The sequence below is a fragment of the Oncorhynchus tshawytscha genome, unplaced genomic scaffold (genome assembly GCF_018296145.1).
Source record: "Oncorhynchus tshawytscha isolate Ot180627B unplaced genomic scaffold, Otsh_v2.0 Un_contig_3982_pilon_pilon, whole genome shotgun sequence".
In the NCBI taxonomy this organism is placed as follows: Eukaryota; Metazoa; Chordata; class Actinopteri; order Salmoniformes; family Salmonidae; genus Oncorhynchus; species Oncorhynchus tshawytscha.
In genome coordinates this window covers 60,001-81,961 of record NW_024608995.1, presented here as the reverse complement: position 1 = coordinate 81,961, position 21,961 = coordinate 60,001, and the positions used below count along the sequence as shown (strand labels likewise).

General features: G+C 45.5%; 1 pseudogene; it reads right to left on the bottom strand.

Moving 5' to 3' along the window:
- The window catches only part of LOC121844095, a 91,919-nt pseudogene that overhangs the window by 13,391 nt on the left and 56,567 nt on the right, over positions 1–21,961 (bottom strand).

The following is a 21,961-nucleotide window of genomic DNA, read 5'->3' as shown; positions in this document are numbered from 1 at the left end:
TAAAACAGACACCCATATGGTAAAGGACTAGGATAAAACAGACAGCCATCTGGTAAAGGAGTAGGTTAAAACATTAAAACAGACACCCATCTGGTAAAGGACCAGGATAAAACATTAAAACAGACACCCATCTGGTAAAGGACCAGGATAAAACATTAAAACAGACAGCCATCTGGTAAAGGAGTAGGTTAAAACAGACACCCATCTGGTAAAGGACTAGGATAAAACAGACACCCATCTGATAAAGGACTAGATTAAAACATTAAAACAGACACCCATCTGATAAGGACTAGGTTATAACATTAAAACAGACACCCATCTGGTAAAGGACTAGGATAAAACAGACACCCATCTGATAAAGGACTTGGTTAAAACATTAAAACAGACACCCATCTGCTAAAGGACTAGGATAAAACAGACACCCATCTGGTAAAGGACTAGATTAAAACATTAAAACAGACACCCATCTGATAAATGACTAGGATAAAACAGACACCCATCTGGTAAAGGACTAGATTAAAACATTAAAACAGACCCCCATCTGGTAAAGGACTAGGATAAAACATTAAAACAGACACCCATCTGGTAAAGGACTAGAATAAAACATTAAAACAGACACCCATCTAGTAAAGGACTAGATTAAAACATTAAAACAGACACCCATCTGATTAAGGATGAGCTTAAAACAGAAAAATAGTCATTTTTGGTAAGGCACAAGCTAAGGCAAAATATGCACTTAAACTGAAATGTGTACCAGTACATCCAACACACTAGCAGTCATTGACATTGCACTTGGAGAACGTAAATAGCTATGAGCAGAGATGTCAATCTTAGCGACTAGCAGCAGAGGCTGGAGAACATACAGTAGGTGCTAACTGTTGTGTAATAAGATGGTACAGACCGACTGAAGTGAGGAAAGTGACTCACGTGGCGGAGAGCTTGAGGTTCTTCACCTTCTCCACAGCGTGCTCATCAGCCAGCCCCACGTGGCAACCCAGGGCCAAGAGAGTCCTTCAGACCAATCAGAAAGGAGAGGTCAGCTTCACAAAGAGAGGGTGTGACTAACTTCACATAAATCAAATTGTATTTGCCACATGCCCCGAATACAACAGGTGTAGTAGACCTTACAGTGAAATGCTGAATACAACAGGTGTAGTAGACCTTACAGTGAAATGCTGAATACAACAGGTGTAGTAGACATTACAGTGAAATGCTGAATACAACAGGTGTAGTAGACCTCACAGTGAAATGCTGAATACAACAGGTGTAGTAGACCTCACAGTGAAATGCTGAATACAACAGGTGTAGTAGACCTCACAGTGAAATGCTGAATACAACAGGTGTAGGTAGACCTTACAGTGAAATGCTGAATACAACAGGTGTAGTAGACCTTACAGTGAAATGCTGAATACAACAGGTGTAGTAGACCTTACAGTGAAATGCTGAATACAACAGGTGTAGTAGACCTTACAGTGAAATGCTGAATACAACAGGTGTAGTAGACCTTACAGTGAAATGCTGAATACAACAGGTGTAGTAGACCTCACAGTGAAATGCTGAATACAACAGGTGTAGTAGACCTCACAGTGAAATGCTGAATACAACAGGTGTAGTAGACCTTACAGTGAAATGCTGAATATAACAGGTGTAGTAGACCTCACAGTGAAATGCTGAATACAACAGGTGTAGTAGACCTTACAGTGAAATGCTGAATACAACAGGTGGAGTAGACCTTACAGTGAAATGCTGAATACAACAGGTGTAGTAGACCTTACAGTGAAATGCTGAATACAACAGGTGTAGTAGACATCACAGTGAAATGCTGAATACAACAGGTGTAGTAGACCTTACAGTGAAATGCTGAATACAACAGGTGTAGTAGACCTTACAGTGAAATGCTGAATACAACAAGTGTAGTAGACCTTCCAAATGCTGACTGATGAGACCCAACCTAACAATGCAGTTAATAAAATATGGATAAGAATAAAAGATAAAAGTAACAAATAATTAAAGAGCAGCAGTAAAATAACAATATATACAGGGGGGTGTCGGTGCAGAGTCAATGTGGAGGCTATATACAGGGGGTACAGAGTCAATGTGGAGACTATATACAGGGTGTTAGGTCAGAGTCAATGTGGAGACTATATACAGGGTGTTACGGTACAGAGTCAATGTGGAGGCTATATACAGGGGGTACTGGTACAGAGTCAATGTGGAGGCTATATACAGGGGGTACCGGTACAGAGTCAATGTGGAGACTATATACAGGGGGTACCGGTACAGAGTCAATGTGGAGGCTATATACAGGGGGTGTCGGTACAGAGTCAATGTGGAGGCTATATACAGGGGGTACCGGTACAGAGTCAATGTGGAGACTATATACAGGGGGTACCGGTACAGAGTCAATGTGGAGGCTATATACAGGGGTGCCGGTACAGAGTCAATGTGGAGGCTATATACAGGGGTACCGGTACAGAGTCAATGCGGAGACTATATACAGGGGTACCGATACAGAGTCAATGTGGAGGCTATAAACAGGGGGTGCCGGTACAGAGTCAATGTGGAGGCTATATACAGGGGGTGTCGGTGCAGAGTCAATGTGGAGGCTATATACAGGGGGTGTCGGTGCAGAGTCAATGTGGAGACTATATACAGGGGGTACCGGTACAGAGTCAACGTGGAGGCTATATACAGGGGGTACCGGTACAGAGTCAATGTAGAGGCTATATACAGGGTATTACGGTACATAGTCAATGTGGAGGCTATATACAGGGGGTACCGGTGCAGAGTCAATGTGGAGACTATATACAGGGGGTACCGGTACAGAGTCAATGTAGAGGCTATATACGGGGTATTACGGTACAGAGTCAACGTGGAGGCTATATACAGGGGGTACCGGTACAGAGTCAATGTAGAGGCTATATACAGGGTATTACGGTACATAGTCAATGTGGAGGCTATATACAGGGGGTACCGGTACAGAGTCAACGTGGAGGCTATATACAGGGGGTACCGGTACAGAGTCAATGTGGAGGCTATATACAGGGGGTACCGGTACAGAGTCAACATGGAGGCTATATACAGGGTATAACAGTACAGAGTCAATGTAGAGGCTATATACAGGGGTATTGGTACAGAGTCAATGTGGAGGGTATATACAGGGGGTACCGGTACAGAGTCAATGTGGAGGCTATATACAGGGGTACTGGTACAGAGTCAATGTGGAGGCTATATACAGGGGTACTGGTACAGAGTCAATGTGGAGGCTATATACAGGGGTACCGGTACAGAGTCAATGTGGAGGCTATATACAGGAGTAGTGGTGCAGAGTCAATGTGGAGGCTATATACAGGGGTACTGGTGCAGAGTCAATGTGGAGGCTATATACAGGGGTACTGGTACAGAGTCAATGTGGAGGCTATATACAGGAGTACTGGTACAGAGTCAATGTGGAGGCTATATACAGGGGTACTGGTACAGAGTCAATGTGGAGGCTATATACAGGGGTACTGGTACAGAGTCAATGTGGAGGCTATATACAGGGGGTACCGGTACAGAGTCAATGTGGAGACTATATACAGGGGTACCGGTACAGAGTCAATTTTTTAGGCTATATACAGGGTATTACGGTACAGAGTCAATGTGGAGGCTATATACAGGGTATTACGGTACAGAGTCAATGTGGAGGCTATATACAGGGGGTACCGGTACAGAGTCAATGTGAAGGCTATATACAGGGGGTACCGGTACAGAGTCAATGTGGAGGCTATATACAGGGGGTACCGGTACAGAGTCAATGTGGAGACTATATACAGGGGGTACCGGTACAGAGTCAATGTGGAGGCTATATACAGGGGGTACCGGTACAGAGTCAATGTGGAGGCTATATACAGGGGGTACCGGTACAGAGTCGATGTGGAGGCTATATACAGGGGTACCGGTACAGAGTCAATGTGGAGGCTATATACAGGGGGTGCCGGTACAGAGTCAATGTGGAGGCTATATACAGGGGGTACCGGTACAGAGGCAATGTGGAGGCTATATACAGGGGGTACCGGGCCAGAGTCAATGTGGAGGCTATATACAGGGGGTACCGGTACAGAGTCGATGTGGAGGCTATATACAGGGGGTGCCGGTACAGAGTCAATGTGGAGGCTATATACAGGGGGTACCGGTACAGAGTCAATGTGGAGGCTATATACAGGGGGTACCGGTACAGAGTCAATGTGGAGGCTATATACAGGGGGTACCGGTACAGAGTCAATGTGGAGGCTATATACAGGGGGTATTGGTACAGAGTCAATGTGGAGGCTATATACAGGGGTACCGATACAGAGTCAATGTGGAGGCTATATACAGGGGGTACCGGTACAGAGTCAATGTGGAGGCTATATACAGGGGGTACCGGTACAGAGTCAATGTGGAGGATATATACAGGGGTACTGGTACAGAGTCAATGTGGAGGCTATATACAGGGGGTACCGGTACAGAGTCAATGTGGAGACTATATACAGGGGGTACCGGTACAGAGTCAATTTGGAGGCTATATACAGGGTGTACTGGTACAGAGTCAATGTGGAGACTATATACAGGGGGTACCGGTACAGAGTCAATGTGGAGGCTATATACAGGGGTACCGGTACAGAGTCAATGTGGAGGCTATATAGAGGGGGTACCGATACAGAGTCAATGTGGAGGTTATATACAGGGGGTACCGGTACAGAGTCAATGTGGAGGCTATATACAGGGGGTACCGGTACAGAGTCAATGTGGAGGTTATATACAGGGGCTACTGGTACAGAGTCAATGTGGAGGATATATACAGGGGTACTGGTACAGAGTCAATGTGGAGGCTATATACAGGGGGTACCGGTACAGAGTCAATGTGGAGGCTATATACAGGGTATTACAGTACAGAGTCAATGTGGAGGCTATATACAGGGGTACTGGAACAGAGTCAATGTGGAGGCTATATACAGGGGGTACCGGTACAGAGTCAATGTGAAGGCTATATACAGGGGGTACCGGTACAGAGTCAATGTGGAGGCTATATACAGGGGTACCGGTACAGAGTCAATGTGGAGGCTATATACAGGGTATTACAGTACAGAGTCAATGTGGAGGCTATATACAGGGGGTACCGGTACAGAGTCAATGTGGAGGCTATATACAGGGGTACTGGTACAGAGTCAATGTGGAGGCTATATACAGGGGGTACCGGTACAGAGTCAATGTGGAGACTATATACAGGGGGTACCGGTACAGAGTCAATTTAGAGGCTATATACAGGGTATTACGGTACAGAGTCAATGTGGAGGCTATATACAGGGGTACCGGTACAGAGTCAATGTGGAGACTATATACAGGGGGTACCGGTACAGAGTCAATGTGGAGGCTATATACAGGGGTACCGGTACAGAGTCAATGTGGAGGCTATATACAGGGTATTACGGTACAGAGTCAATGTGGAGGCTATATACAGGATATTACGGTAGAGAGTCAATGTGGAGGCTATATACAGGGTATTACGGTACAGAGTCAATGTGGAGGTTATATACAGGGTATTACGGTACAGAGTCAATGTGGAGGCTATATACAGGGTATTACGGTACAGAGTCAATGTGGAGGCTATATACAGGGTATTACGGTACAGAGTCAATGTGGAGACTATATACAGGGTATTACGGTACAGAGTCAATGTGGAGACTATATACAGTACAGAGTCAATGTGGAGACTATATACAGGGGTACCGGTACAGAGTCAATGTGGAGGCTATATACAGAGTCAATCAATGTGGAGGCTATATACAGGGTATTACGGTACAGAGTCAATGTGGAGGCTATATACAGGGTATTACGGTACAGAGTCAATGTGGAGACTATATACAGGGTATTACGGTACAGAGTCAATGGGGAGGTTATATACAGGGTATTACGGTACAGAGTCAATGTGGAGACTATATACAGTGGAGGCTATATACAGGGTATTACGGTACAGAGTCAATGTGGAGGTTATATACAGGGTATTACGGTACAGAGTCAATGTGGAGGCTATATACAGGGTATTACGGTACAGAGTCAATGTGGAGGCTATATACAGGGTATTACGGTACAGAGTCAATGTGGAGACTATATACAGGGTATTACGGTACAGAGTCAATGTGGAGGTTATATACAGGGTATTACGGTACAGAGTCAATGTGGAGGCTATATACAGGGTATTACGGTACAGAGTCAATGTGGAGACTATATACAGGGTATTACGGTACAGAGTCAATGTGGAGGTTATATACAGGGTATTACGGTACAGAGTCAATGTGGAGGCTATATACAGGGTATTACGGTACAGAGTCAATGTGGAGACTATATACAGGGTATTACGGTACGAGTCAATGTGGAGGTTATATACAGGGTATTGCGGTACAGAGTCAATGTGGAGGCTATATACAGGGTATTACGGTACAGAGTCAATGTGGAGACTATATACAGGGTATTACGGTACAGAGTCAATATGGAGGCTATACAGGGTATTATGGTACAGAGTCAATATGGAGACTATATACAGGGTATTACGGTACAGAGTCAATATGGAGACTATATACAGGGTATTACGGTACAGAGTCAATGTGGAGGCTATATACAGGGTATTACGGTACAGAGTCAATATGGAGACTATATACAGGGTATTACGGTACAGAGTCAATGTGGAGGCTATATACAGGGTATTACGGTACAGAGTCAATATGGAGACTATATACAGGGTATTACGGTACAGAGTCAATGTGGAGGCTATATACAGGGTATTACGGTACAGAGTCAATGTGGAGGCTATATACAGGGTATTACGGTACAGAGTCAATGTGGAGACTATATACAGGGTAGTACGGTACAGAGTCAATATGGAGACTATATACAGGGTATTACGGTACAGAGTCAATGTGGAGGTTATAAACAGGGTATTACGGTACAGAGTCAATGTGGAGACTATATACAGGGTATTACGGTACAGAGTCAATGTGGAGACTATATACAGGGTATTACGGTACAGAGTCAATGTGGAGGCTATATACAGGGGGTACCGGTACAGAGTCAATGTGGAGGCTATATACAGGGGGTACCGGTATAGAGTCAATGTGGAGGTTATATACAGGGGGTACCAGTACAGAGTCAATGTGGAGGCTATATACAGGGGTACCGGTACAGAGTCAATGTGGAGGCTATATACAGGGGTACCGGTACAGAGTCAATGTGGAGGCTATATACAGGGTATTACGGTACAGAGTCAATGTGGAGGCTATATACAGGGTATTACGGTACAGAGTCAATGTGGAGGCTATATACAGGGGGTACCGGTACAGAGTCAATGTGGAGGCTATATACAGGGGTACCTGTACAGAGTCAATGTGGAGACTATATACAGGGTATTACGGTACAGAGTCAATGTGGAGGTTATATACAGGGTATTACGATACCGAGTCAATGTGGAGGTTATATACAGGGTATTACGGTACCGAGTCAATGTGGAGGCTATATACAGGGGGTACCGGTACAGAGTCAATGTGGAGGCTATATACAGGGGGTACCGGTACAGAGTCAGTGTGGAGGCTATATACAGGGGGTACCGGTACAGAGTCAATGTGGAGACTATATACAGGGTATTACGGTACAGAGTTAATGTGGAGGCTATATACAGGGTATTACGGTACAGAGTCAATGTGGAGACTATATACAGGGTATTACGGTACAAAGTTAACGTGGAGGCTATATACAGGGTATTACGGTACAGAGTCAATGTGGAGACTATATACAGGGTATTACGGTACAGAGTCAATGTGGAGGTTATATACAGGGTATTACGGTACAGAGTCAATGTGGAGGCTATATACAGGGTATTACGGTACAGAGTCAATGTGGAGACTATATACAGGGTATTACGGTACAGAGTCAATGTGGAGGTTATATACAGGGTATTACGGTACAGAGTCAATGTGGAGACTATATACAGGGTATTACGGTACAGAGTCAATGTGGAGACTATATACAGGGTATTACGGTACAGAGTCAATGTGGAGGTTATATACAGGGTATTACGGTACAGAGTCAATGTGGAGACTATATACAGGGTATTACGGTACAGAGTCAATGTGGAGGCTATATACAGGGTATTACGGTACAGAGTCAATGTGGAGGCTATATACAGGGTATTACGGTACAGAGTCAATGTGGAGGCTATATACAGGGTATTACGGTACAGAGTCAATGTGGAGACTATATACAGGGTATTACGGTACAGAGTCAATGTGGAGGCTATATACAGGGTATTACGGTACAGAGTCAATGTGGAGACTATATACAGGGTATAACGGTACAGAGTCAATGTGGAGACTATATACAGGATATTACGGTACAGAGTCAATGTGGAGACTATATACAGGGTATTACGGTACAGAGTCAATGTGGAGGCTATATACAGGGTATTATGGTACAGAGTCAATGTGGAGGCTATATACAGGGTGTACAGGTACAGAGTCAATGTGGAGGCTATATACAGGGTATTACGGTACAGAGTCAATGTGGAGGCTATATACAGGGTGTACAGGTACAGAGTCAATGTGGAGGCTATATACAGGGTGTACAGGTACAGAGTCAATGTGGAGGCTATATACAGGGTATTACGGTACAGAGAGAGATCTGATGGCTCCATGAGAGTCCAGATGAAATACAGTGTTTAATCCCTGCTGTGAACACTACTGCATACTTCATGACTTCATAGTTTACATCAAGAAGACCCCGGCCGTTCTGTTCCAGTCCCTCCCTGCCTCAAGCTGTGTCCCAAATGGAACTCTATTCCCTTTATAGTACACTACTTTTGACCAGGGCCCGTAGGGCTCTAATTTAAAAGTAGTGCACGATATAGGGAATATGTTGCCATTGAGCACACACACACTCTCCATTATAATCCACGAAGTATAATTAAAATAAATGCTCTCCAGCCGTGCCTGCATCCCAAATGGGACCCTTTTCCGTATATAGTGCACTACTTTTTACCAAATTCCTGGGCCCTGGTCAAAAGTAGTGCACTATATAGGGAATAGGGCTGTAGTATAGAGTAGCGCACTATATAGGGAATAGGTCTGTAGTATAAAGTAGTGTACTATATAGGGAATAGGGCTGTAGTATAAAGTAGTGCACTATATAGGGAATAGGGCTGTAGTGTTAAGTAGTGCACTATATAGGGAATAGGGCTGTAGTGTTAAGTAGTGCACTATTTAGGGAATAAGGCTGTAGTATAAAGTAGTGCACTATATAGGGAATAGGGCTGTAGTATAAAGTAGTGCACTATATAGGGAATAAGGCTGTAGTATAAAGTAGTGCACTATATAGGGAATAGGGCTGTAGTATAAAGTAGTGCACGATATAGGGAATAGGGCTGTAGTGTTAAGTAGTGCACTATATAGGGAATAGGGCTGTAGTGTTAAGTAGTGCACTATTTAGGGAATAAGGCTGTAGTATAAAGTAGTGCACTATATAGGGTATAGGGCTGTAGTATAAAGTAGTGCACTATATAGGGAATAGAGTGCGATTTGGGACATTGATGTGTCTGAGATTCAGGTCACGGAATTAATTTCTGCATTTAGATGGCACTCCGTCTCGGTCTACACCTCTCTCTCTCCCTCCTTCTCATCTCCAGGAAATATGCAATTAATTAATACTAACAAAGTTGTCCCAACAGGTTTTTTAAATTACTCCTGGAATTCAAATAGGCGGTTTCTTGCTGAGAGAGAAGTACTCTAATGGGTGTGATATTCAGTTCATGGAGAGCTGAACCAGGTATTGAAAATCATTTCTCCTGTCAAAAAGTTAATTGATCATAGAAATGGGTAAGAGTCGAACACAAAGAATGAAACCACTCTGTGATGATGTACGGATCGAGAGAACTTGGGACATGTTTTGAAAAATCATAAAACTGACTGCAATATAGTTCAAATGTATGTTTGTTCTACAGAAATCCACCCATCAGACCATTCCTCCATTCCATTACTAGTTCTCTCTGTGTCATTTGGGTCATATAACAAAACCAGCAGGAACAGTCTGGATAGTTTCAACTAGGGATTGTAGCCAGCAGGAACAGTATGTAGGGTGGTAACTATGGATTGTACCCAGCAGGAACAGTCTGGATAGTTTCAACTAGGGATTGTAGCCAGCAGGAACAGTCTGGATAGTTTCAACTAGGGATTGTACCCAGCAGGAACAGTCTGGATAGTTTCAACTAGGGATTGTACCCAGCAGGAACAGTATGTAGGGTGGTAACTAGGGATTGTAGCCAGCAGGAACAGTATGTAGGGTGGTAACTAGGGATTTTATCGAGCAGGAACAGTCTGGATAGTTTCAACTAGGGATTGTAGCCAGCAGGAACAGTCTGGATAGTTTCAACGAGGGATTGTACCCAGCAGGAACAGTCTGGATAGTTTCAACTAGGGATTGTAGCCAGCAGGAACAGTATGTAGGGTGGTAACTAGGGATTGTACCCAGCAGCAACAGTATCCAGGGTGGTAACTAGGTATTATACACAGCAGCAACAGTATCTAGAGTGGTAACTTACTTGAGAGTCTCCAGAGACATCTGTAGGTTGTAGCTCCTCTCCTGCTCAGGCAGCTTGGAGAACTCCACCAGACAAGGATGCTGCCGCTTGTTATCGTCCCGTACCTGCAACACAACACCATTATCTGTTATCGTCCCGTACCTGCAACACAACAGCATTATCTGTTTATTTTCCCGAACCTGCAACACAACAGCATTATCTGTTGTTGTCCCGTACCTGCAACACAACAGCATTATCTGAATCCTCAACTACCTGCGGCAGTATCCCACGCAGGAACTGTTTCTGTTTAGTGGAGGGATATGTCTAAACCGACAGGGATATGTTGACTGTAAGTGGTAGAGGATAACCAGCGTAGCTCCAGGACTTCCCGCGGTGTCACTAATGTCTGTAGCAGTCACCCCACCCCTGTCTGATAGGTGGTGACCGAGGCCTGAGAAGACACTGACCGGGTTAAAAAAATATATCCAATTAAATGTTTCATTTTCACATGCAGAGTAGAACAGTACCCCTGGAGCCAATGAAGGTTAAGTGCCTTGCTGAAGACAACGTTGACCGATGTTTCACCTTTTCGACTTGGGTATTCAAACCCCCCTGCAACCCTACAGGGCAGTCTAACCCCTGCAACCCTACAGGGCAGTCTAACCCCTACAACCCTACAGGGCAGTCGAACCCCTACAGGGCAGTCTAACCCCCTACAGGGCAGTCTAACCCCTACAACCCTACAGGGCAGTCTAACCCCTACAACCCTACAGGGAAGTCTAACCCCTACAACTCTACAGTCTAACCCCCTACAACCCTACAGGGCAGTCTACCCCTACAACCCTACAGGGCAGTCTAACCCCTAAAACCCTACAGGGCAGTCCAACCCCCTACAGGGCATTCTAACCCCCTACAGGGCAGTATAAACCCCTACAGGGCATTCTAACCCCCTACAGGGCAGTCTAACACTCTACAGGGCATTCTAACCCCTACAGGGCAGTCTAAACCCCTACAGGGCAGTCTAACCCCTACAGGGCAGTCTAACCCCCTACAGGGCAGTCTAACCCCTACAGGGCAGTCTAACCCCCTACAGGGCAGTCTAACCCCCTACAGGGCAGTCTACCCCCTACAGGACAGTCTAACCCCTACAGGGCAGTCTAACCCCTACATGGCAGTCTAACCCCTACAGGACAGTCTAATCCCCTACATGGCAGTCTACCCCCTACAGGGCAGTCTAACCCCTACAGGACAGTCTAACCCCCTACAGGGCAGTCTACCCCCTACAGGGCAGTCTAACCCCTACAGGACAGTCTAACCCCCTACAGGGCAGTCTACCCCCTACATGGCAGTCTACCCCCTACAGGGCAGTCTACCCCCTACAGGGCAGTCTACCCCCTACAGGGCAGTCTAACCCCTACAGGACAGTCTAACCCCCTACAGGGCAGTCTACCCCCTACATGGCAGTCTACCCCCTACAGGGCAGTCTAACCCCTACAGGACAGTCTAACCCCTACAGGACAGTCTAACCCCTACAGGACAGTCTACCCCCTACAGGGCAGTCTACCCCCTACATGGCAACTTACCCCCTACAGGGCAGTCTAACCCCTACAGGTCGGTCTACCCCCTACATGGCAGTCTACCCCCTACATGGCAGTCTACCCCCTACAGGGCAGTCTACCCCCTACATGGCATTCTATCCCCTACATGGCAGTCTACCCCTACAGGGCAGTCTAACCCCCTACAGGGCAGTCTAACCCCTACAGGGCAGTCTAACCCCTACATGGCAGTCTACCCCCTACATGGCAGTCTACCCCCTACAGGGCAGTCTACCCCCTACAGGGCAGTCTACCCCCTACATGGCAGTCTACCCCCTACATGGCAGTCTACCCCCTACATGGCAGTCTACCCCCTACAGGGCAGTCTACCCCCTACATGGCAGTCTACCCCCTACATGGCAGTCTACCCCCTACAGGGCAGTCTACCCCCTACATGGCAGTCTACCCCCTACATGGCAGTCTACCCCCTACATGGCAGTCTACCCCCTACAGGGCAGTCTACCCCCTACATGGCAGTCTACCCCCTACATGGCAGTCTACCCCCTACAGGGCAGTCTACCCCCTACATGGCAGTCTACCCCCTACATGGCAGTCTACCCCCTACATGGCAGTCTACCCCCTACAGGGCAGTCTAACCCCTACAGTTCAGTCTAACCCCTACAGGGCAGTCTAACCCCTACATGGCAGTCTACCCCCTACATGGCAGTCTACCCCCTACAGGGCAGTCTACCCCCTACAGGGCAGTCTACCCCCTACATGGCAGTCTACCCCCTACATGGCAGTCTACCCCCTACAGGGCAGTCTACCCCCTGCATGGCAGTCTACCCCCTACATGGCAGTCTACCCCCTACAGGGCAGTCTAACCCCCTACAGGGCAGTCTAACCCCTACATGGCAGTCTACCCCCTACATGGCAGTCTAACCCCTACAGGGCAGTCTAACCCCCTACAGGGCAGTCTACCCCCTACAGGACAGTCTACCTCCTACATGGCAGTCTACCCCTACAGGGCAGTCTAACCCCCTACAGGGCAGTCTAACCCCTACATGGCAGTCTAACCCCTACATGGCAGTCTAACCCCCTACAGGGCAGTCTAACCCCTACAGGGCAGTCTAACCCCTACATGGCAGTCTACCCCCTACATGGCAGTCTAACCCCCTACAGGGCAGTCTAACCCCCTACAGGGCAGTCTACCCCCTACAGGGCAATCTACCCCCTACATGGCAGTCTACCCCCTACATGGCAGTCTACCCCCTACATGGCAGTCTAACACTACAGGGCAGTCTAACCCCTACAGGACAGTCTACCCCCTACAGGGCAGTCTAACCCCTACAGGGCAGTCTTACCCCCTACAGGGCAGTCTAACCCCCTACAGGGCAGTCTAACCCCTACAGGGCAGTCTACCCCCTACAGGGCAGTCTAACCCCTACATGGCAGTCTAACCCCCTACAGGGCAGTCTACCCCCTACGTGGCAGTCTACCCCCTACGTGGCAGTCTACCCCCTATAGGGCAGTCTGCCCCCTACAGGGCAGTCTACCCCCTACAGGGCAGTCTAACCCCCTACAGGGCAGTCTACCCCAAACAGGGCAGTCTACCCCAAACAGGGCAGTCTACCCCAAACAGGGCAGTCTACCCCCTTGCTGCTCTAGAGGAAAGAGAAAACCAACTGATGTCATTCTATGATTTATTACATTCTAGTGAGTAAGGGTTTATTTAGTCTTCTAGGGCAACAAGTAATGACCCGGGCCGGCTCTAGTCTTTTGGGGGCACTATGTGAGATTTGGGCCCCCCCTCACCAAGTAGGAAAGAAAATGTAATGACCCCTGTCTTGACAGCGGAGAGAAAAATGAACATTTTAAAGTTTATTTCCTGCAATTCCGCAAAAACTGTTTCAGTTTTAGAGCAAGTTTTACACGGTTCTAAACAGTTGTGTATGGGTTATTAGCCATTTCAGGAGGTGCAGGTGAACAAACAGCTGACCCGCACATCATTAGCGTGCACGTGTGACCGTGCGTGCTTGTGTGAGCGTGCACGTGTGACCGTGCGTGCTTGTGTGAGCGTGCACGTGTGACCGTGAGTGCTTCTGTGAGCGTGCACGTGTGACCGTGAGTGCTTCTGTGAACGTGCACGTGTGTACTCACAGCTCCGTACGTCCAGCCCAGGTCAATCTTGTTCATCACCCACAGCTCATGGATGTTCTCTGCCAACTTCTCCCTGATCCTCTCCAGGTGAGGAGGCAGAACAACCTGAAACCACATCACATGATACCCAGGAAGTCCAGGCCATTGGCCAGAAGCATTACCCACACAGTACATGGGGACAGAGGTTGTTGTTCTGGGACCTCACTTTGTTATAACTAGTGTTGATCTGGGCTAACTACTGAGGCAAGGGAGGCTAGTCACTTGACCTTAACCCCTGTTAGTTGTTGACTAGTTAAAGTAGATATGGGCTAACTACTGAGGCAAGGAAGGCTAGTCACTTGACCTTAACCCCTGTTAGTTGTTGACTAGTTAAATTAGATATGGGCTAACTACTGAGGCAAGGGAGGCTAGTCACTTGACCTTAACCCCTGTTAGTTGTTGACTAGTTAAAGTAGATATGGGCTAACTACTGAGGCAAGGGAGGCTAGTCACTTGACCTTAACCCCTGTTAGTTGTTGACTAGTTAAAGTAGATATGGGCTAACTACTGAGGCAAGGGAGGCTAGTCACTTGACCTTAACCCCTGTTAGTTGTTGACTAGTTAAAGTAGATATGGGCTAACTACTGAGGCAAGGGAGGCTAGTCACTTGACCTTAACCCCTGTTAGTTGTTGACTAGTTAAAGTAGATATGGGCTAACTACTGAGGCAAGGGAGGCTAGTCACTTGACCTTAACCCCTGTTAGTTGTTGACTAGTTAAAGTAGATATGGGCTAACTACTGAGGCAAGGGAGGCTAGTCACTTGACCTTAACCCCTGTTAGTTGTTGACTAGTTAAAGTATATCTGGGCTAACTACTGAGGCAAGGAAGGCTAGTCACTTGACCTTAACCCCTGTTAGTTGTTGACTAGTTAAAGTATATCTGGGCTAACTACTGAGGCAAGGAAGGCTAGTCACTTGACCTTAACCCCTGTTAGTTGTTGACTAGTTAAAGTATATCTGGGCTAACTACTGAGGCAAGGAAGGCTAGTCACTTGACCTTAACCCCTGTTAGTTGTTGACTAGTTAAAGTAGATATGGGCTAACTACTGAGGCAAGGAAGGCTAGTCACTTGACCTTAACCCCTGTTAGTTGTTGACTAGTTAAAGTAGATCTGGGCTAACTACTGAGGCAAGGGAGGCTAGTCAATTGACCTTACCCCTGTTAGTTGTTGACTAGTTAAAGTAGAGTTGACACCCATCATGACACAGTATAGTAAAGGGTTTTCTTTACCCACCTGGCTGGTGTCAACAGGTGTAGGGGTGAAGGCAGCCTGGGACAGGGTGATGGTGGGACCCAGTAGATCCCTGGTCTCACTGTGGTCCTCCTTGTACTCCTGGCTGTGTTCCACTCTCAGCTTCTCCCTGGGTAGCACAGCCTCGAAACACGGAGCGTAGCCCGGCGGGGGAAGGAACTTAAACTCTCCTTGGCGACCACCCAGCAGGAAACGCACTCTGGAGAGAAGAAGAGGAGGAAGAAGGAGAAGAAGAAGGAGAAGAAGGAGAAGGAGAAGAATGATTAGGAGAAGAAGGCGAAAAAGAAGGAGAAGAAGGATTAGGAGAAGAAGGAGAAGAAGGAGAAAAAGAAGGAGAAGAAGGCGAAAAAGAAGGAGAAGAAGGATTAGAAGAATAAGGATTAGGAGAAGAAGAAGGAGAAGGAGAAGAAGGAGAAGAAGGCGAAAAAGAAGGAGGAGAAGGATTAGGAGAAGAAGAAGAAGGATTAGGAGAAGAAGAAGGATTAGAAGGAGAAGAAGGCGAAAAAGAAGGATTAGAAGAATAAGGATTAGGAGAAGAAGAAGGAGAAGAAGGCAAAAAAGAAGGAGGAGAAGGATTAGGAGAAGAAGAAGGATTAGAAGGAGAAGAAGGCGAAAAAGAAGGATTAGAAGGAGAAGAAGGTGAAAAAGAAGGATTAGAAGGAGAAGAAGGTGAAAAAGAAGGAGAAGAAGAAGAGAAGAACGATCAGAAGAAGAACAATTAGAAGAAGAAGGATTAGAGAAGAAGGATTAGGAGAAGAAGTAGAAGGATTAGAAGGAGAAGAAGTAGAAGAAGGATTAGAAGAATAAGGAGGAGAAGAAGAAGAAGTAGAAGGATTAGAATAAGGATTAGAAGGAGAAGAAGGAGAAGAAGAAGGAAAAGAAGGAAAAGAAGGAGAAGAAGAAGAAGAAGGAAAAGAAGGAGAAGAAGGAGAAGGCGGCGAAAAAGAAGGAGAAGAAGAAGAAGAACGATCAGAAGAAGAACAATTAGAAGAAGAAGGATTAGGAGGAGAAGAAGTAGAAGAAGGATTAGAAGAATAAGGAGGAGAAAAAGGAGAAGAAGAAGAAGTAGAAGGATTAGAAGAAGAAGAAGGTGAAAAAGGAGAAGAAGAAGGAGAAGAAGGAGAAGAAGAAGAAGAAGAAGGAGAAGAAGAAGGAGTAGAAGGAGAAGGTGAAAAAGAAGGAAAAGAAGGAGAAGAAGGAGAAGGAGAAGAAGGAGAAGAAAGAGAAGGAGAAGAAGAAGAAGAAGGAGAAGAAGGAGAAGAAGGAGAAGACGGCGAAAAAGAAGGAGAAGAAGGAGAATGAGAAGAAGAAGGAGAATGAGAAGAAGAAGGAGAAGGAGAAGAAGAAGGATTAGGAGAAGAAGAAGAATGATTAGAAGGAGAAGGTGAAAAAGAAGGAGAAGAAGGAGAAGAAGGATTAGAAGAAGGAGAAGAAGGAGAAGGAGAAGAAGGTGAAAAAGAAGGAGAAGAAGGAGAAGGATTAGAAAAAGAAGGAGAAGAAGAATTAGAAGTAGAAGGATTAGAAGAAGAAGGATTAGGAGAAGAAGTAGAAGGAGAAGAAGTAGAAGGATTAGAAGAAGAAGGAGGAGAAGAAGAAGAAGTGTTCATTGTGTTTTGTTAACCTTTATTCATTCAGGTTTGCCTAATTGAGACGAATACTGTATCAACTTTGCAATAGAGATTGAGATAGTTCAACATAAAACACAAGTAGTTCTCTATCCAACTATTGCATTGTGGTTTATTAGCCTATCTTCTTAGATAGAGCTCTACGGGCATAACGACATTAGCTGGACAGAAAGACCATTCAGTGAACTGGATCCATAACATCCCACAGTAGACCACCAACCGTCCCATTCCAGAGTACTGACCCTCTGACTGTCTGCTGGGATACACTGGCTATCAGAAGGATTTAAAAAAAAACATTTTATCTAACAATTATTGTCCTGCGAGAAATAGGCCTGTACGTCGATGTACACAGAAATATAAAGTGGCGTCCGAAACTACTGACACCCTCGATAAAGACGAGCAGAAACTACTGACACCCTCGATAAAGACGAGCAGAAATCACTGACACCCTCGATAAAGACGAGCAGAAACTACTGATACCCTCGATAAAGACGAGCAGAAACTACTGACACCCTCGATAAAGACGAGCAGAAACTACTGACACCCTCGATAAAGACGAACAGAAATTACTGATACCCTCGATAAAGACGAGCAGAAACTACTGACACCCTCGATAAAGACGAGCAGAAACTACTGACACCCTCGATAAAGACGAGCAGAAACTACTGACACCCTCGATAAAGACGAGCAGAAATTACTGATACCCTCGATAAAGACGAGCAGAAACTACTGACACCCTCGATAAAGACGAGCAGAAATTACTGACACCCCGATAAAGACGAGCCGAAATAACTGACACCCCGATAAAGACGAGCCGAAATTACTGACACCCCGATAAAGACGAGCCGAAATTACTGACACCCCGATAAAGACGAGCCGAAATTACTGACACCCCGATAAAGACGAGCCGAAATTACTGACACCCCGATAAAGACGAGCGGAAACTACTGACACCCTCGATAAAGACGAGCAGAAACTACTGACACCCTCGATAAAGACGAGCCGAAATTACTGACACCCTCGATAAAGACGAGCAGAAATTACTGACACCCTCGATAAAGACGAGCAGAAATTACTGACACCCTCGATAAAGACGAGCAGAAATTACTGACACCCTCGATAAAGACGAGCAGAAATTACTGACACCCTCGATAAAGACGAGCAGAAACTACTGACACCCTCGATAAAGACGAGCAGAAATTACTGACACCCTCGATAAAGACGAGCAGAAACTACTGACACCCTCGATAAAGACGAGCAGAAACTACTGACACCCTCGATAAAGACGAGCAGAAACTACTGACACCCTCGATAAAGACGAGCAGAAATTACTGACACCCTCGATAAAGACGAGCAGAAACTACTGACACCCTCGATAAAGACGAGCAGAAATGACTGACACCCTCGATAAAGACGAGCAGAAATTACTGACACCCTCGATAAAGACGAGCAGAAACTACTGACACCCTCGATAAAGACGAGCAGAAACTACTGACACCTTCGATAAAGACGAGCAGAAACTACTGACACCCTCGATAAAGACGAGCAGAAATGACTGACACCCCGATAAAGACGAGCAGAAATTACTGACACCCTCGATAAAGACGAGCAGAAACTACTGACACCCTCGATAAAGACGAGCAGAAACTACTGACACCCTCGATAAAGACGAGCAGAAATGACTGACACCCTCGATAAAGACGAGCAGAAACTACTGACACCCTCGATAAAGACGAGCAGAAATGACTGACACCCTCGATAAAGACGAGCAGAAACTACTGACACCCTCGATAAAGACGAGCAGAAACTACTGACACCCTCGATAAAGACGAGCAGAAACTACTGACACCCTCGATAAAGACGAGCAGAAATGACTGACACCCTCGATAAAGACGAGCAGAAATTACTGACACCCTCGATAAAGACGAGCAGAAACTACTGACACCCTCGATAAAGACGAGCAGAAACTACTGACACCTTCGATAAAGACGAGCAGAAACTACTGACACCCTCGATAAAGACGAGCAGAAATGACTGACACCCCGATAAAGACGAGCAGAAATTACTGACACCCTCGATAAAGACGAGCAGAAACTACTGACACCCTCGATAAAGACGAGCAGAAACTACTGACACCCTCGATAAAGACGAGCAGAAATGACTGACACCCTCGATAAAGACGAGCAGAAACTACTGACACCCTCGATAAAGACGCAGAAATGAGAAATGACTGAACCCTCGATAAAGACGAGCAGAAATTACTGACACCCTCGATAAAGACGAGCAGAAACTACTGACACCCTCGATAAAGACGAGCAGAAACTACTGACACCCTCGATAAAGACGAGCAGAAACTACTGTATAATTGAAATACTGAGCTGTATTAAATGCATTAAAAAAAATGAGGACATTATATTATTTTATACAATTGGTCTTAGGAAGATATTCTGTTGAATATGTAATACAAAACACATCTCAAAATGGTCAAAGTTATTGACACCCCTGTTATTAATACCTTTCAGTACCTGACCTTGTGAGGAAAACAGCACTGAGCCTTTTCATCACATGTTTCATGAGTTGGAGAACACATTAGGAGGGATCTTAGACCAGGCCTCCATGCAGAACCCTTACAGATCTTAGACCAGGCCTCCATGCAGAACCCTTACAGATCTTAGACCAGGCCTCCATGCAGAACCCTTACAGATCTTAGACCAGGCCTCCATGCAGAACCCTTACAGATCTTAGACCAGTCCTCCATGCAGAACCCTTACAGATCTTAGACCAGGCCTCCATGCAGAACCCTTACAGATCTTAGACCAGGCCTCCATGCAGAACCCTTACAGATCTTAGACCAGGCCTCCATGCAGAACCCTTACAGATCTTAGACCAGGCCTCCATGCAGAACCCTTACAGATCTTAGACCAGGCCTCCATGCAGAACCCTTACAGATCTTAGACCAGGCCTCCATGCAGAACCCTTACAGATCTTAGACCAGGCCTCCATGCAGAACCCTTACAGATCTTAGACCAGGCCTCCATGCAGAACCCTTACAGATCTTAGACCAGGCCTCCATGCAGAACCCTTACAGATCTTAGACCAGGCCTCCATGCAGAACCCTTACAGATCTTAGACCAGGCCTCCATGCAGAACCCTTACAGATCTTAGACCAGGCCTCCATGCAGAACCCTTACAGATCTTAGACCAGGCCTCCATGCAGAACCCTTACAGATCTTAGACCAGGCCTCCATGCAGAACCCTTACAGATCTTAGACCAGGCCTCCATGCAGAACCCTTACAGATCTTAGACCAGGCCTCCATGCAGAACCCTTACAGATCTTAGACCAGGCCTCCATGCAGAACCCTTACAGATCTTAGACCAGGCCTCCATGCAGAACCCTTACAGATCTTAGACCAGGCCTCCATGCAGAACCCTTACAGATCTTAGACCAGGCCTCCATCAGAACCCTTACAGATCTTAGACAGAAACCCTTACAGATCTTAGACCAGGCCTCCATGCAGAACCCTTACAGATCTTAGACCAGGCCTCCATGCAGAACCCTTACAGATCTTAGACCAGGCCTCCATGCAGAACCCTTACAGATCTTAGACCAGGCCTCCATGCAGAACCCTTACAGATCTTAGACCAGGCCTCCATACAGAACCCTTACAGATCATTGATATCCTTTTGTCTGCGTTTATGGACTGCTCTCCTCAATTCACAGGTTTTCAATGGATTTCAAGTCTGGAGACTGAGATGGCCATCGATAAATGTAGATTTTGTGACCAATGAAACATGTATTTGTGGTCTAAGATCCCTCCTAATGTGTTGTCCAACTCATGAAACATTCTAGAAGAAGGCTCAGTGGCGTTATCCTCGCAAGGTGAGGTATTGAAAACAGGGGTGTCGATAATTATGACCCCCTACCTTTTTGAGTGAAAAAACAATTACTTGTTAATTAAACAAAATATATTTTTCTTATCAATTGTATTATTATACAATAACACAAATAAAACATTTTGAGGATACAATGTAGCTCAGTATTTATTTCTGCTCATCTTTATATAGGGTGTCAATAATTTATGTCTGCTCCTCTTTATAAAGGGTGTCAATAATTTATGTCTGCTCCTCTTTATAAAGGGTGTCAATAATTTATTTCTGCTCCTCTTTATAAAGGGTGTCAATAATTTATTTCTGCTCCTCTTTATAAAGGGTGTCAATAATTTATTTCTGCTCCTCTTTATAAAGGGTGTCAATAATTTATTTCTGCTCATCTTTATATAGGGTGTCAATAATTTATTTCTGCTCATCTTTATAAAGGGTGTCAATAATTTATGTCTGCTCCTCTTTATAAAGGGTGTCAATAATTTATTTCTGCTCCTCTTTATAAAGGGTGTCAATAATTTATTTCTGCTCCTCTTTATAAAGGGTGTCAATAATTTATTTCTGCTCCTCTTTATAAAGGGTGTCAATAATTTATTTCTGCTCCTCTTTATAAAGGGTGTCAATAATTTATTTCTGCTCATCTTTATAAAGGGTGTCAATAATTTATTTCTGCTCATCTTTATAAAGGGTGTCAATAATTTATTTCTGCTCATCTTTATATAGGGTGTCAATAATTTCGGACTCCCTACTGTAGGTCGCTGTAAACAGCAATACAAGGTTCAACCATTTGTTCTAACTCCACCTTGCATACTCTCAGCATAATATACTGAGCGTGGATGGGCCATGTGAGAGCTACATGTAGGCCGGCTGCTAAAACAAACACTT